We start from the raw sequence: 14324 nt of genomic DNA, 5'->3' as shown, positions 1-14324 counted from the left end.
ATACCCTGAGAAAACCATAATTCAAAAAGAGTCATGTACCACAATGTTCATTGCAGCACTATTTACAATAGCCAGGACGTGGGAGCAACCTAAGTGTTCATTGACAGATGAATGGATAAAGAAGATGTGGCACATATATACAATGGAATATTACTCAGCCATAAAAAGAAACAAAATTCAGTTATTTGTAGTGAGGTGGATGGACCTAGAGTCTGTCATACAGAGTAAAATCAGAAAGAGAAAAACAAATACCGTATGCTAACACATATATATGTAATCTAAAAAAAACAAAAAATGGTTCTGAAGAACCTAGGGGCAGGACAGGAATAAAGACGCAGACGTAGAGAATGGACTTGAGGACACAGGGAGGGGGAAGGGTAAGCTGGGATGAAGTGAGAGAGTGGCATGGACATATATACACTACCAAACGTAAAATAGATAGCTAGTGGGAAGCAACCGCATAGCACAGGGAGATCAGCTCGGTGCTTTGTGACCACCTAGAGGGGTGGGAGGGAGGCTCAAGAGGGAGGGGATATGGGGATATATGTATACGTATAGCTGATTCACTTTGTTATACAGCAGAAACTAACACAACATTGTAAAGCAATTATACTCCAATAAAGATGTTAAAAAAATGTAATTAAGAGCATTGAAGAAAGGCAAGAAAACAACCAAAAAAATGAAAATGGGGTAAAGAAGTAAAAGGGTTAAGAATGAAAATGGAATAAAGTGGGATGAAAGGCAGATGAAAGGCATCTCTAGAAACCAGAACCCGAGGAATGGGATGGGGTAAACATGTAAAACTGTCATCTAGGGAGACTTCCCAGGGGAGGAAAGGAGTCCCTGCACCCACACGTGGAGAGGGCTGGCCTGACAGGGAACTGAGGGGAACAACGGCCCCTGAGATGTGGGCCAGTAAAACCTCAGGCTTCAAAGGTGAAGGGCAACACCCTCAAGGCCTCGAGGAATCAGACCGACATCTAGCTTCTAAAAACAACCACGTACAAGACAATGGAGCACCATTTGCAGAAGTTCAATAAGAGAACCTGTGTACCAGGCACAGAAAACAGGGTTAAACATGCAAGAACCGGGGTGTTCTGTCACCATGAGCCCTTTTGAGGAATGTAGTCAAAGATAAGCTTCATCTAACCAGGAGATGACTGGAAAGTTTTCAGCAAAAGTGCCCCGTGAATGCAGCCATGAGCCGACCCAGCAACAGGAAAAGAAAAGGTGTTTATTTGTGTTGACACTTACCCGACAGGTGTGTCTGCAAGGACACAAATCAGACAAATATCTTGAGACTTTAAGAAATTTGAATGTAATAACTAATGATAAATCTTAAAGGCCAGTTAACAAAGATTGATTTTTTTCTTAATGACTGACCATTTCCAGGCTTTCTCCTCTTCCAAATAAACAGGAAACAAAATAATAGATGAAAGGGACAATTTTATGATTCATGAAGATAAACAAGCTGTTAAATAGCTTCACTGCTATTGGCTCAAAACTTTACATAGAAAGGGGGTATAATTTTTAGACATTCGCAGAAATCCTGAGGATAACACTTTTAATCTGTACTGTTTCATATTTCTCATAACTTATTAAAAAATAAATGAGTTTAAAGAAAGGAAGTAAAAATCTATGCTCCCAAATGGCGAAGTTCATCAATGGATGTTAAAGTTAGTAGGTAAAAATTTGATGACAAATGAATATTTATATAATTACAAGGTATCCACTCCAAAAATGTTTACTAATTATAAAAGGAAAAATATTGACTTTATAATAGAGAAACCTGATGCAAAGAATATTAACTAAGTTATGAACATAAACAAGATCATCAAAACAAACCAATATCATGTTGCTACAATAAGAACACATCACTCCTGACAAAAAAGCATCTAATCATAAGGAAGAAATTTTGCAAAAGAATTGACCTGTACTCTTCAAAAAGTCAAGGTCAAGACAAAGAAAGTCTCTTCCAAGTTAGAGGAGACTAGAAGACATGATCCTTACGTGAAATGCCTCTTCTTGGAACGGGAAGATAGTTATTAAAAATGTTTAAATGTTAATTGGAAATGAACTGTGGATCAGACAAATAGATGATGGTACACTATGTATTAATGTCACATTTCCTGGCTTTGGTAACTGTGTGTATTTATGTAAGAGGATGTCATTGTCCTTAGGAAAGGCATGATAATGTGTTTCCGCACAAAGGCTATTATGTCTCCAACTTACTCTCAGTGGTTTTGAAAAATAAATTTATATGGATGTAATTCAATAGAAATATTATGCAAGCCATATGTATAACTCTAAATTTTTTGGTGGCCACATTTTAAAAATCAAAATAAATGATTTAATTTTGATATTTGCTTTAACCCAGTATACAAAAATATTATTTCAGCACATAATCAATATAAAAATTTTTAATGAGAAAGTTTATATTTTTTGTACCAAGTTTTCAAAATCTGTTGTGTAGTTTAGACTTACAGATCATCTCAATTTGAACTAGCCTTATTTCAAGTGCAAATAGCTACATGTAGAGAGAGTAAGAAAGAAGGGATATGAATAAACAATAAATCAATTAAAAATAGTATAAAACAAAAATAAAATTATTCTTTAATCTGGGTAAAAACTATATAGTATGTCCATGTATTATTCTTACAATTTTTCTATAAGTTTCAAGCAGTATCAACATTTTAAAATTACAATAAAAATCAAATAATAAAAATGATACAGGATACAATAAATAATTTCATGCCAATAAATTTTAAATCTTAGCAAATGGGCAAGGTTTTAGAAAAATATCTTACTAAAATGAATCCAAGAAATTATTTAAAGCCAGAGTAATCCTATCATAGGACAATAGTTCCTAAACTTTTTGGTCTCAATACCCCTTCAAACTCTTAAAAATTATTGAGGACCTCAAAGAGCTTTCACTTATGTAGTTTACATCTACCAATATTTAGAAAATTGTAAATTAAAACTAAGAATTTTTCATTTACTTTTTAATTCATTTAAGTTAACAATAATAAATCCATTATGTTTCAACATAAATAATCTATTTTGGAAAAATATATATTCTAAAACAAAAATAAATTTAGTGAGATGAGTGGCATGGTTTTATATTTTTCAAATCTCCTTAATGTCTAACCTAAAATAAGACAGCTGATTCTCATACTTGCTTTTGCATTCAAATTGCTGCAATATGTTGTTTTGGTTGAAGATATGTGTTGGAAAAGGAAGAAGTATTTTTAATAGTTCTTTCAGATAATCATAAATAATCTTCTTTGATGCTACTCCAAAATAGGACGAGTGCATGTTTCTTAAAGGCTATGTGAGTTGTAGAATCTGAAACCATATCCACAAACTTTTTGTAACCTTAAGAATTAAAATCTATTGGCCTATCTTCCACTTTGAATGAATGGATCTTTACCAGTGCATGGTTTTGTAACACCATGCATTAATCATGTGGAAACATCAGTTCACTGAGCTATGCAGATCTTCAAATATTGACACATTACATTATACAGAATCAAAATATCACAATCAACCATATCAACAAGCTAAAGAAAAATTAGATGATACCAACAGATACAGAAAAAGCATTTGACAAAAACCAACACACATTTATGATAAAAAGCTCTCACCAATTTAGTAAAAGAGGAAAATTACCTCAACTTGATAAAGACCATGAACAAAATGCTTACAGCAAACATCCTACGTACTGATGAAAGTTGAATGCTTTCCCCCGACTCTGGGAACAATGACAGAAAGCCTGCTCCCACCAGAAGCTCCAGCGGTTACAGCAGGGCAAGAATAAGATGTAAAGTACGCACATGTTGGAGGGACAAACTGTTCCTATGTGCAGATGACATGACTGTCTACCTAGAAAATCCCAAGGAATCTACCAAACACACACACACACACACAACAACAACAACAACAAACTCCTAGAACTAATAAGTAAATTCATCAAAGTCACGAGATACACTATCACCACAAAACTCAATCTCATTTCTATATACTAACAATGACCTTGTGGAAACCATTGTTAAAAACACAGTATCATTTACAACTACTCTAAAGAAAATTATAGGACTTCCCTGATAGTGCAGTGGTTAAGAATCTGCCTGCCAATGCAGGGGACACAGGTTCAAGCCCTGGTCCAGAAGATCCCACATGCCATGGAGCAACTAAGCCCGTGCACCACAACTACTGAGCCCACGTGCCACAACTACTGAAGCCCACGTGCCTAGAGCCCGTGCTCCGCAACAATAGAAACCACCGCAATGAGAAGATCGTGCACTGCAATGAAGAGTAGCCCCCGCGCACCACAACTAGAGAAAAGCCCGCACGCAGCAACGAAGACCCAATGCAGCCAAAAATAAATAAATAAATAATTACACAAATAAATAAGAAAATGATATATTAGACACAACTTTTAAAAACATATACAGTATATGTAAGGTGAAAATTATACTGACAAAAGCAATCAAATATCAAAATAAACAGAAAGACAAACCATGTTCATGGGTTGGAAGACTCAGTGAAGTCAAAATGTCAATTCTCCCCAAATTGATCTATAGTTTTAATGCAATTCCCATCAAAACCCCAACTAGGACTTTTTTATTCAAACACAAGCTTATTCTAAAATTTATGTGGAAGGGCTCATGCCCTAGAATAACTAAGACGATCTTGACAGAGGACAAAGTGGGAGGAATCGCCCTCCCTGACAACCTAGCTCACTACACGTCCACACGAGCAGACTGTCCCTTTCCCTTGTAGTTCAGACACATCCTACGAAACGTGAAGCAACTTCAGGCCTCAGGACTCCACGTGCCTCCACTCCCACTCAGGACTTTGAGGCTGTGTCCCTTTTCACATGAGAAATCTTCAGGCGTCTTGAGCATAGGGTGGAATGCACCCATGTCTCCTCAGCTCTCCTGAAAAGCTGGGAAACACATCCAAACTCACATTGACCCCCTTCTCTTTGGGGATTTCACTAAGTTCCACTAAATCTTGAAAAGGGGACAATAGGAGCGTTTTCTCAAATCAGTTGCTTCATGTTTCATAGGATGTGTCCCCTCCGCACCCCCTGCTCCTGCTCCCCTGCACCTGGTCGGCCTGTGTCCCCTCATTCTCTCTCCTGATTGACCATCCCCCCCACCCCGTCTCCAGTGTCCACTGCCTCCCCACATCCTTGTCTTGACTCAGCAGCCTGCGCGGGTCTCTTGCCACGGGACGAGGCTTCTGTAAAGCCCGGGAGGGAGAGATAGGACCGAGGGAGGACTGCCAACTCTGCCGCTCTGCGCCGCGGCTGCTCTGCGCCCACAGGACGTGGTTCTGTCTGCCAACCTCTCCCCTAACACGGAGGTTAGACCCTCCTCAGCGTCTGCCCCTCCTCAGCGTCACCTTCAGCGACTCTGTCTCTGGCTTATCCTTCCCGCCATCGTGAGCCTCCGCCTGCCCCACTCACACCCGCAAAATCCCCCCAGGACTCGTGGGAGTCACCGTACCTGTGCACCTGGATTGTGCGGACGGGTGACGTCTATTCCCAACAGCCCTACGCCCCACAGTAGGTGCTTCACTAATATCTGTAGAATAAATGCACTTCACTAGAGGAAACTAGCACTAAAAGAGGTCATGTGACTCCCTCAAGGTCACACAGGGTGACCCGCTCTGGTGAATAAACGGCTGCCCTGGAGCCGCACTGACGTCATACAGTCACACATCACTTTCTCTACTACTTAACGTCGAAACATTGTTAGTTGAATTTTTATCACCATGTATGTAACAATAATTAATCTGCGTTTCTCTGCGTATTTGGAGTCTTTAACTATTTTAAAAGACCTCTGCCTCTCCAGTGAGGCTGACATGGTCCCCTTCCCTGAGGCCTAGGGTTGACATGCACAGGAGCCGTGGGTCCCAGGCAGCTGACGCCCAGGTGCTCGTGTGCTCCGTGTGTCCCTCGGGTGGAGTCGGCGGGGCCTGGGACCCCGGACGGGGAGGCGAGTGGAGCCCACGTGACAAGTGCCCACGGCCGCATCCAGACGCACCTGCTCTGTGTGCGCAGGACGGCCGTCCTCCGTCGGGCCGGCTCCCTGGGTTCAGCTCCCGGCCTGCGGCAGGCGACCCACTCAACACCCGCCCCGAGGGCCTCCAGCCTCGCCCCTTCCCGCCGCCATGCTCTCTCCCTGCAGACTAAGCCCTTCTTCCCTTTCCCGTACAAATGTCAGAAGGAAGTGCTGGTGCCTTTTTTTTAGAAAGTAAGAGCAATATTACAATAGTCTCTGCCAAACTTTTCTTGAATCTTTATAATGTACCTGAGAATAGAAATTAGGAATTCATTGTAGACCTTAAATATTCTCACCTTTAAAAGGTGGTAAATATGTGACATGATGCAGGCATTAGCTCATACTACAGCAGTAATCATTTTGGAACATATGTCACATCAGCGCGCTAAGCTTGCACAGTGTTACGTGTCAATTACACCTCAGTACAGCTGGGCAAGAGTCATAGAAGCAGCCCCGCACCTTTACTGGTAGTCATGAAGCTTACAGTCAACAGAAAGCACTTGCTGTTTTAATGAAATGCTACTATCCAAAAACATTAGGAATGAATGTCACAAAAGGATAAATGTAATAAGATGGAAAGGCAGAAAAAAGCAGATCAGCTATGCTATCGTGGGAAGTCTCTGGTTTTGGATATGGGATTTCTGCTGCAAAACTGTCTCCCAAGCCACTGTGTGACCCTGGGTCCATGTCAACCTCGCTGTAGTTGTTTATTTTTCTATAAGACATGATGACACCTTTTTAGGATGACTTTGAAGGCTAAAAAGATATTTATTGTATGTGAACATGATAACTTGCTATGGAAGCATCAGGATGATTTCTCAAGGTCCTAGAAAAGTGAAAAGAAAAATGAAAGCTATTTCCATGAACGCGGAGCACAAGCCACAGGGTGTCTGCTGACGTGTCCGGGCTGAGCTGGGGTACGGACGGGAGTGAGGGGAGGGAGGGCCACAGCCTGGATTTCCTGCTGCGCTTTGCTACACCTTAGCTCTGTGGCCCTGACTCTTCTAAATGGGGGGCGGGTGGTTATCAAAAATGGAAAATGAAGACATGGTTCTTTATAATGTCTCAGTCACTGTCAGCTCTAAAGTGCAGTGTTCTAGTTCCGTTAAAATCTAACGTGAGCAAAAAGACTAACAAACAAGTCACAATTATCTGAACCAGCAAAGTAAGAACCGCACGGGACTTTCCTTCCCAGTTAAGGCAATCGTGGAAATTTGATACCGACCCGCGTTTCTAAGCCTAGAACTGTGGGCTGGTTTACACAGCCCGGCCCACAGGCTCCCTCAGCCTCACGATCTGGAAGAACTTAGTGGCTTGGCAGACGGGCACAGATGTACACAGGCTCCTGACGGAAACTTGATGGGCCTGTGCAGGAGGGGGGCGGGGAGTGCAATTAACGCCGGAAGTTCCTCTGATCAAGACGATGTGAAGAAGAGCTGCACGTGGCCTGCGGCTGTTTGCAGAAAATCACTGATGCGCCATGATGAGTGGCCCTGCCTTATGACTCTCATATTTTTATATGTCATTACTGGGAAAATGCAGTTTTAAATACTGAAATAGCACGGGTGTACCCAAATAAAAATACTGAAGCAGTGAATCCTTAGAAAATATAAACATCTTAGGATCCCAGATCTCAAACTTTTAAAGCCACAAAATAGATGTCCCTTGTGCAGCCCCTTTGCCATCCAGACCCTAGCATCTCACTCCCAGGGCTGCGGTGCCACCAGCCTCCGATTTAGTCAGCGGTGGACGCGGCTGCCCTTTCCGCGCTGTACAGTGAGAGACCCTGCGGTTACATTACAGCCTACATTTTATGCGTAAAACTCACTCTGTTTCTAACACCTGATTCGCCACTTTAAATGCTTTCAAAGCAGAACGGCTGCATAGCTTAGTTTCCTGGAATTCTGTGTTGTAGATGCGCACCGTTGCCTCCACATGAGGGAAATACCTGCAGAGGAAAAGCAGTGTAATTCCGAGACAATATGGAAGTGAGCAAAGTTGTTAGAAGTAACCATGCTATCGTAATACATAACACACGGCTGATGCACTTCTCCCAGAGTCAGTAAGCCGCTGCTCTGCTGGTGATGGGCCTGAGTCTCAGGAATAAAGATAAAAATGAAGATGAAAACCTGTCCTCCCAAGGAACTCAAATTCTAGTGGAGAAGGTGACACATAAATTGATAATCTAAGAATGGAACCCCCTATGTGCTCTTTACATCCGTATCTAAAACCTGTTATTGAAGTGCCAAGATAGGAAGCCGACTTCATTTCAGGGGAAATGTCACAGAAGACAGCATTCAGAGGAGGCCTCCGGGGTGGGCGGGCGTCTGCCCTGAGGGGCAGGACGAGGACAGGAGTGGTCCCCGGGCCAGCACGGGACCCGCAGTACACAGTGTGGGGTGACAAAGCTGGGCAGTGGGCTGGCTAAGACCCCGTTGACCAAGCCAGGGAGTTTGGATGAAATCCTGGAGGACTTACAATTTTCATTTACATTTTTTCACTAAAACCCTAGAGGGAAAATTATACAGTAATTAAGCAAAACTGTGACCATGAGATCACATTACATGAGGTCACATTACATGTAATTACCATGAGGTCAATTACAATATTATATTGAGTATTTTCCAGAATGACATTGAGCACTCAGTTATATAATGGAATCACAAGGCTGTAAAACATTTTAGAAGTGTTATTAGGCGCGTCCAGAATTTTCCCCATAAGCACCTTGGCCACAAGCGCTTCCACCACGTGACTAACTGGCCACAGGGCAATTCTGCAGTGAAAGATTAAAGAGCTGGCTGGCAGTTTGTTTGACGGTTTGGTTTTGTTTCTCCATCGATGCAGTGCTCCCGTTCTCATGTGACGTATGTCGAAGCCCTCACGGTCTACACAGTGACAAGTGTATGTGGCGGCCTTAAAACAGTGGGTGATAACAATTATGCCTATCAACTTGGTTGAAAATATAGGGATAAAACTTACTGGAAGAGTGAAATGAGAAAGTGTAAAGCCATACTGCATACTCTACCAGAAAATGATAGCACATCAGTTTGCAAATTCTTTGGTGATTTGAAGGTGCAGAGTTGTCACACGGACATGTGACAGGTGACAGTGTACCCAGAGGACACAGCAGGGTAGATGCCCTCAGGACACGATGCAGAGCTCAGTTACAAACACCATCCCAGTATTTGGAAACTGATACCTCTCTTAATGAAGAAAGAAATATTAGTAAAAAAAGAAAAAGTGCAATTCTGAATGAGAAGATGAATCAGACAAAAAGAAGTATAAAATACTATGAAGGAAAGACCTGGAAGGCAGGTGCTTGGGTACAACCCACAAAATAAAATCGGTTATTAGCACAGTATCGCCATGAATCTACACACATTTTATATTATTCAAATATTTTGTATTTCACAATAAAGTCTTTTTAATTTTGTTATTCATTTCTTATTATGTCCTTTTAAATGTACCTCTTTTAATTTTTGGTTATTTTATCTTTTATGGCAAAACTGACTTGCAGCCAGTCAGTTATGCAGCGAAAATGTTTGCAGCAAAAACGCTGAGAGCAAAGATGCTTATGGCAAAAATACGTAGAGCCATTATCAGAAGAGGCAACAATTTTCTCCGCTAGACAGTTACAACGACAACCATACCATTGGGAGTAAAACCAAGTTAATAAACTTAAATATCTTCCCAAATTATAAAAAGATTAGGTATTAAGCAAGCTATTTCACCCACACTTATAGAGTTAATCGATGTTCAACAGACACTAACGAAATTCAACGGAAGATGAAAACATTCTTAAGGACTGTCTGCTAGATCAAATGACCTCGTACAGGAGAGAGCGACTCTCGCTCTCCACCCTTCCCCACGCCCCCAAGCTCATCCAAGGCGGTGTGAAGGCGACACGGCTTCTCGGTGCTCTCGCCCTGTGCCACGCCTCCCCCCTTGAGTGTAGGTGGCCTGTGCCGTGCTCCCAGCCTGCACAACAGAGCAGATGGGATGGAACGTAGCTCCACGCTGGAGTCTCTCCTCGCTGACGGAGAAAGCAGGTGGCCTTGCCGGGGTCACTGCAGGGCTCTAGGAGCTGAGGGCGGCTTCCGATTGGACCGTAGCTGCCAGAGCCTGAGGCTCTCGGTCCTTCGACTACAAAGGTCTAAAACCTTCCAACGACCCGAGGGGGCCTGAAGCGTCAGATGAGAACACGGCCCTGGCCCTGAGCCACCCCGAGGGGAGAAGCAGCTGGCCGTGCCCAGACTGCTGGAGCACAGAAAGTGCGAGATAAGAAACGTGTGCTGTTTTTGCCAGCACCGCCGGGCAGCGATGGAAGCTAACCCAGTGGGTCGCAGACCTGAGTATAAGTAAAAACTGTAAACCTTCTAGAAGAAAACGAGAATATCTTCACTGCCTTTGGGCTGGCAAAGCTGTCTTAGGCCACAGAAAACACTAACCATAAACTAGAAGTTGGAATTCATAAAAATGTAAAACTTACGTTCATTAGAGGATACATTATAAATAGACAAACAATAGATTAGGGGGAAATAGTCACTATACGTACATCTGACATGTGATGGTATCCAGAATACACTTCTTTAAAATTCTACAACTCATCAATAATAATAATAATAGGCCTATAAACATATAATAAAGTGTTCAGTATCACTCATTATTTTTAAAATGCAAATTAAAACCACAATAAAAATACCATAATAGCTAAAATTAAAAACACTAACAAAGCCAAATGCAGCTGAGAATGTGGGACTCCTGGGGCCCTCCTGCAGTGCTGGTGGGGCTGTAAACGCGTGGCCGCTTTGGAAGCTAACGGGCAGTTACTTTAAATTGAAGCCTGCGCACCCCATTACCTGAGGTTACACACTACATACCACGCAAGAATTTGTTATAAGAATTTTCATAATCATATTCACAATCACCAAAAACTGGACACATCATAAGTTCCCCAACTGAGAAACGGTTAGCCCCTGCTGCACGCGTGCACCGGGACCCTTCTCCACCACATGAAGTTAGGAACCATGGCGCAGGTGTCAACCTGCACACATCTCAAAATCGCTGAGCAGAGCTGAGGTCTCCATCCACGTGAAGATCCAAGAAGACAAACCAGCCTCTGAGATGTGACATTCGAACACTTTTCACCCCGCGGTGCGGACAGGAGGGAGGGCGGGAAGGGTGTGGAAGATCCTGGGGGGCAGGGTGTTGTGTATCTGGAGGGCGAGGTCACACAGGTGTGTGGATCTGCCCCCGCCCCAGCGAGCTGTGCCCCAAGCTCTGGGGGACAATCGCACCTCTTACAGAAAGAGAGGCGTCGTCCTCCAGGATTCACCACACACGCTTATTTTAACACTACTGTGGATAAACGTTCAAAACTTCGTCCTCTTTTACCTTCAATCTTTCCTTTTTATCTCTTATTTTTAAAGTATTTATTTCATTTTGATTAAAAATATCAAAATGTAGAAAAACATCTTGCTTTCCCCTCCACATATGTAAAAAAATGGCCAGAAAGGAGGGTTAGAAGCAACAATGACTGACTTCATTGTAATTTTCTACACTGTACAATACTTTAGACCTAAAAAATACATTGACTATAGTGTAAAAATGCACAGACATATTTCTCAGTGTTCACAGAAACTTTTATGTCTATAAAACCCTTTCAAATTTATAGTATTTTATGATTTCTAAAAACCATGAGTATTGAGTAAATCGTGTCATCGTATTTCCCCACGTGATTTAATATTTTCTGGGTTCAAACAAGCAAGTGTGACCTGCGTTTCATCAGAAATTGGTCTAAATCCAACGTTCCTCTTGACTTTTCCATTTCCTACAAACTAATGATGGTTTCTGGATATAAAATGCTTTCCTCACTGAAGTAATCTGCATTTAAAGTATACTAATTAGTGATTTTGGATCATATCTGAATTTAGAACTTTCTCTTTGTTGTTTTAACAGGTCAGTCCAACGTGTAACCTACTGGCCTCGGGCAGCATGGATTTCATGCAGGTAATTATGCCCGTGCTGTCATTGGCCAGGCTGGAGACGGAGCCTGGCAAACCCAGACCACTGAGCTCAAGAACAGCCCTGGGCTCAGATCCACGTGGATTCTTGCTATTGAATGATGGATGTGGGTCTTCCTAGAAAAATGGGTAGAAGTCAGGGGTTGAAACCCAGAGCTTGGACAGCTGAGTACTGGTGGTCGATCAGGAAGACAGTGCATCTGGTGGACAGCCTTGCACCTCCATCTAGGTAACTTAATAAGGAAGCTCTCAGAGTAGGATCTGATGCCCGGCTGCAACAAAATGCTGATGTTCTGGAGAAAAATTCAAATGTCCAGCCTCTTGCATGGATCTATGGAAATAGCACATCTGGGATAGGACACAAATATCCCTACTGTTTTTAGAAACACTCTAGGAGACTTTTATGCAAGTACATCTTGTATACCATGACTTTCCAACCCAAGTACTTGTTGCTCAGCTAAAATAGATCCAGTACTTCTCCAGAACACATGAGCCATAAATCTATAGCAAAAGCAGACTTCAGTTGACTACTGTTGGCGAGAGGTAAGTCGTTCACATTTGAGTCCTGGAATAAATTCTGCTACTAACGGTTCAGGCTGAAAATCCTCTGTCTCGCGCTGTGCAACACGACACCCTGTTCATGTGGCTGTGACAGCCTCGTCGACTCGGGTGGTTTCCAGCACAAACAATAATTCCCTACTAGTTTCAGCGTTCAGTTTCCTTCCTCTTCTGTTGAAGAAATTCCGTCAGCAGCCAGAAATCTTGAAGTCAATACCTTATTTGTTTCATCTTAAATAATCATCCTGACAGATTATGCCTACGTTACAGTGAAAGATCAATTTGTGGTACATCTTTTTGGCCACCAGAGGAAATTGCTTGAATGTTAAAATAAACAATGCAGGGACTTCCCCAGTGGTCCGGTGGTAAAGAATCTGCCTTCCAATGCAGGGGACGTGGGTTCAATCCCTGGTCAGGGAACCAAGATCCCACATGCCGCGGGGCAACTAAGCCCACGCGCCACAACTACTGAGCTCACGCGCCACAACTACTGAGCTCACGCGCCTCAACTAGAGCCTGTGTGCCACAAACTACAAAGCCCACAAGCTCTGGAACCCACGCACCACAACTACAGAGCCCACACGCCCTGGAACCTGCGCACCACAACGAGAGAAGAGAAAACCCACATGCCACAACTAGAGAGAAGCCCGCGTGCCGCAAGAAAGAGCCGGCGCACCACAACAAAAGATCCCACATGCTTCAATGAAGATCCCGTGTGCCGCAACAAAGACCTGATGCAGCCAAAAATGAATAAAATAAATAAATTAATAATAAACTTTTAAAAAATAAAATAAGCAATGTGACAGTAGCAGGCTTCCTACTCCTCAAGTCTGTACTACATTTAAATATATGGTTTGGCTGTTGACTTTGCTAGAATCTGCAGAACATTTTCCAAAAGGGAGATACTGTAGATTCTTTAGAAGTGAAATTAACTTTTATGATGTGGGCATGATGGGAAAGTCAGGAAGTGTCTGGGAATAAAATACTCTTCAGAACTAGAACACTGTATATGAAAACACATGTTTGAAAGCACTTGATGGCTAAAAAAAGCATGAATGCCACATTAATCGGATATATATTGCCTCTCATAGAATGGAAACAAGTAACTTTTTTGAAATCTTGATTTAGAATTCATCTCTAGTCAGATGATCTAAGATGGAGAATATACTGCTGGTCCCCGTGTCGCCATGAGTAAGAGGTGGTCTCCCCTCTTGTTCCTGCCTCTTAAAGTCCTGTGCCTTTCAAGCCCCTTTTCTCCTAGGAGCCTTCCGGTCCTCACTGGGGGCACTTAGGATTTCTCTCTCCTGTTCTTACACAGCTCACTGGGTGTGCAGGCGGGCACAGCGCTTCAGAAGGTGGGCCCTGAAGCCAGTTCAATGGGAAGCAAATCTCAGCATATCCACTTGCCAACAGTAAGGATTGTTCAAGTATGTTAACTTCCTCATGCCTTCGTTTCCCTATCTGTAAGATGAGGATAATTAAGTACCCACTTCTCTAGGATGTGGTGATTAAATAAATAAAGCACTTATAATAGTGATATTACACAGTACCTATCTAATAAATAAAAGGAAATGTTTAAATTGAACTCAAAGCATTTTGTCGTTGGCTACAAATAAGAAATTAGGCTTGGGCATGTGGCCAAGAAGAGAAACTCTAAATGACATCCATTTTA

General features: G+C 42.4%; 1 protein-coding gene across 8 annotated transcripts in view; it reads right to left on the bottom strand.

Annotated features, from left to right (window-relative positions):
* The window catches only part of WDR27 (WD repeat domain 27), a 158757-nt gene that overhangs the window by 55598 nt on the left and 88835 nt on the right, over positions 1-14324 (bottom strand). The window lies entirely within an intron of this gene.

Source organism: Balaenoptera ricei, chromosome 12 (genome assembly GCF_028023285.1).
Source record: "Balaenoptera ricei isolate mBalRic1 chromosome 12, mBalRic1.hap2, whole genome shotgun sequence".
Taxonomy (NCBI): Eukaryota; Metazoa; Chordata; class Mammalia; order Artiodactyla; family Balaenopteridae; genus Balaenoptera; species Balaenoptera ricei.
Note: the sequence above shows the minus strand (reverse complement) of the source record. Positions and strands in the feature narration are given on the sequence as shown.